Source organism: Ananas comosus, unplaced genomic scaffold, assembly GCF_001540865.1.
Source record: "Ananas comosus cultivar F153 unplaced genomic scaffold, ASM154086v1, whole genome shotgun sequence".
Classification (NCBI taxonomy): domain Eukaryota; kingdom Viridiplantae; phylum Streptophyta; class Magnoliopsida; order Poales; family Bromeliaceae; genus Ananas; species Ananas comosus.
Genome location: NW_017892089.1, coordinates 1 through 3,898, shown reverse-complemented (window position 1 = coordinate 3,898; position 3,898 = coordinate 1).

Below are 3,898 nucleotides of genomic sequence, written 5' to 3'. Positions count from 1 at the left end.
TTTCTTTTTTTTTTTTTTTTTTTTTGTGCCTTTTTTTTGGTTTTTTCTTTTTTTCTTTTGTTTTCTGGGTATCGAGCCCCGGCCGGACCATCTATATTGTATTTTTTTCACTTTGTTATCTTTTTTTCAACTTTTATTTTGCTTTTTGGTGGATGCCTTTTTTTTACTTTTTATTTATCAATATATGAGCAAATTTTTAATTGACATATTTGATCTATACCGCGGGGGCGAAGCCCCCCGCACCCCCCTCAGATGTCAGTGGTCGGCCCGAGCCATTCGCTTCCACCACAGACATCCATTTTTCTTCGCAAAATATTTTGTCAAAAATTGTCGCACCACGAAGCTTTTGGTGAATCAAGATAACAAAAAGCGATCTCCTAAACAAATTTTGATCAGATATTTTTAAAAAGAACAACAAAATAAAAAAATATGGATGTAATATCGGGAATATATAACTTTCTTACAAATACCAGCAATATTTATATAAACATTTTCAAAATAAATCTTGTATCTGCAGATGATAATATACCATATGATCAAGCGCGACGATTTATGTCGAATTAAACAGTCATCTTTATGTAAAGATGTAAATTTAAATAATTATTATACTTGTGGATTTTATTATTGTATTTTAATTTCTATTCTATATCAAGTATAGTCATATTTTACTTACAAATAGCTTACATGCATATTAATTGATGAGTATAGTAAAGTATACATAATAAATATTCATAATTATTTATTTAAATCTTTCAAAAATAACATTATAAGAGTTTATTGGAACTAAAAAAAATTAAATAAGTCTGTGCTAAAGCGTGTCAGTAGAAGATCATGCATATCTATCGGCACGCAAGCGTGCCTGTGCCGTACCGTGCCAGGGACATAACGGCACGCCTCCGTGCCACGGCACTTTAAACCTGGCTAGAAAGTAATGAAATTGCATATTCGTCCTCACAAATCTTTGTTATTACATATATTCTTCCAAAGTTTCATAGTTTGCAAACATCCTTCCTATCCGCCGAAATAACCATTTTAGGTAAATATTTTTCTTGATATATTACCATTATTTATCATTTTTAATATTTTTATTCTAGGTTTCCGCGTCATTTTATGTGAATAATAAATTACAAATTCTCAAAAAACTTTATTAAAAAATATTTTTGACAAAATAACGGTTTTCAACCTGAATGAATAAATTTGCATATTTTAAAGCTTTAGTGGGATATATTTCATAACCAAACCTTAATCGGATCTGAATCCGATTCGATAATAATTTAATAATTTATTGGGTTATATATATAGAGAGAGAGAGAGTAGGGATGCAAACGGGGCCGATCTGGGAGCGAGAGCCCCACCCCGCCTCCCGCTTCGACTAGCAAAATTTCGTCCCGCCTCCCGCCCCGAATCCGTGACGGGTTAAAAAATACATCTCATAATCCGCCCTGCTTCATAAGCCGCCAGCACCCTGAATCCACCTTGCCAACTAATTTTTTTTATAAAATTATAATATTATTAATATTTTGTAAAATATAAAATAATAATTTTTAATAATATTATATATATAATTTAACAATATCAATTATAAAAATAAAAAATATCAATCACAATACAAAACAGAATTCAAAAGTTTCAAATATATTAAAAATGAGAGTACTAACTTATTTGTATTTTGAACTTTTTTGTAAATACATTATTTTTTAGGAATATTTTTTTAAAATAAAAATAATTTTCGGGGCTGATTCGGAGCGGGTCAAAATTTCTCCCGTTTCCTGCCCCGAATCAGTCTCGGATCGTAAAATTTACCCCATTTACCATTTCTTCCGTTTCCTGCCCCGAATTAGTCTTGGATCGTAAAATTTATCCCGTTTACCGCCCCGAATCCGTTTATTTTCTCCCGTCGGGGCAGATCGGGGCGGGAGCTCCACCAACCCGGATCTGTTTGCATTCCTAAGAGAGAGAGTATTTGAAACTACTAAAAAACAAATTTCATAATTTTTCGAAATTATAATAAAGTCCATCAAGTGAGCATAAAATGAACGGTTAAAATCAAATGACATACTAAAATTGGATGATTGGATTCTTTAATTTAAGATTGGAGTTATTAATCTTTATCTAAATAGTGAATAAAATCTTTTATCAAAAATGCAACCGAATTCTGATTCCTTTACATTATTAGACTAGCAAGTATCCCATTTTGATCGTTAAAAATTGTCAATTTTGAAATCTTCTTATTGTAAGGTAATTGATTTCAAATAATTATGAAATTTAATTCCTAGACGTTATAAATACTCTAGATAATGTTTAACGATATAAATCGTCAATTCCAAAGCTTTATCATCGAAAACATCTTATGAGTACGAAGACGATCGTACTTATAGAGTATGGTAGCCGAACTCTCTCTCTCTCTCTCTCTCTCTCTCTCTCTCTATATATATATATAGCTTTGGGTCTCATCCTTTTTTTTTTAGGGATAATTGTTCATATACTCCTCAAAACTTTAGAAATATCTAATTTACTATTTTTTTTTGTCAAATATATTCCTCATATTCCTCTGTTATTTAAAAATGCCTCTGCAGTTACCATCCGTTAAGTTATATCTCGGATTAAATGTGAGTTACATATATACCGAAGTTAAAAAAAGATAAAAATATCTCTTTTGTCCTTACCTTTACCTTAACTCCAAGGTAATAAATAAGAAAAGTTGGTGATAGTAGAAGGGTATATTTGAAAAGATAAAAAATTAAAATACTTTTTTTGCCCCTAATTTAAAGGTAAATAAGAAAAGTTGGTGATGGTAGAAGGGTACATTTGAAAGGGCAAAACAGTAATTTTATAGAGACAACGGTTGTTACTAATAGTTCACTAACTGAATTTAACTTAGGGATATAATTGAAATAACTTGAAATATTAAAAAGATATTTTTAATTTTTAATATTGGTCTTCTAAGAAGAGTAAATTAGAAAGTCAGGAACTTTTTAGGAGTATATAAGCAATTGCGCTCCTTTTCTTTTTTAACAAATTCCAACTATAGTAGGAGCACATCATATGTTAACAGTAACTACATGGACCCAATTAGAGTTGAGGACACCAACTATTGAGGGCCTACAAAATGGTCCTCCACCATGTGATAGTCCTAAAATTGTGGCCTTGCCAAAAATTGGAATTAGAGAAAATTAAAGAACATAATTTTAATGAAAAATTTTTTTTATCTAAATTCATTTAATTCTGAGTAAGCTATAATTTGCCCCTTCTTATTTTAGCGTATTTTTATTTTGCCATCCTATGGTTCAAAAAGTTGCACTTAATAAATGTTCTATTATTTTAATTTTGTTTTACCATAAGAACCTACTGTTAAATTAAACAGAAGATAATACAGTTATAATCTGCACTCCATCGGCCATTGCTCTGTGATTTGCAAAGTTTGTTTAAGGCCAGTTTAGTGTTGATGCCCATCTAATGCTAATACGTAAAACAGAGTGGGGAGCAAAAGCATATATGATATGCTTATCCATTTTTTTAGTAGGATCGCTGAAAATATATCATAATCGATTTGTGGTAATATATGCAGAACATGATACTATGTACAAAAACACAAACAAACAAAGTATTCTTTTCGTCGTACTTTCTCACTGCACATGCTGCAATTTCTTTATAATTTTATTGAACAGTAGATCCTTACAATGAAATAAAAATAAATTACAAAATAATTAAGTATAACTTTTTAAATTACAAAATGATAAAGCTAAATTCACTACGAGAGCAAGTTGAAGTTTACCCATTTTTAGTTTGGAGGGTAAAGTAGAAACATCCTTCACAATTCTTTTATCTTTTCATAAGGGACCTTCACTTATTTTGGTTATTAAATGAAAACAAAATACATATTTGTTATCGAGCTACG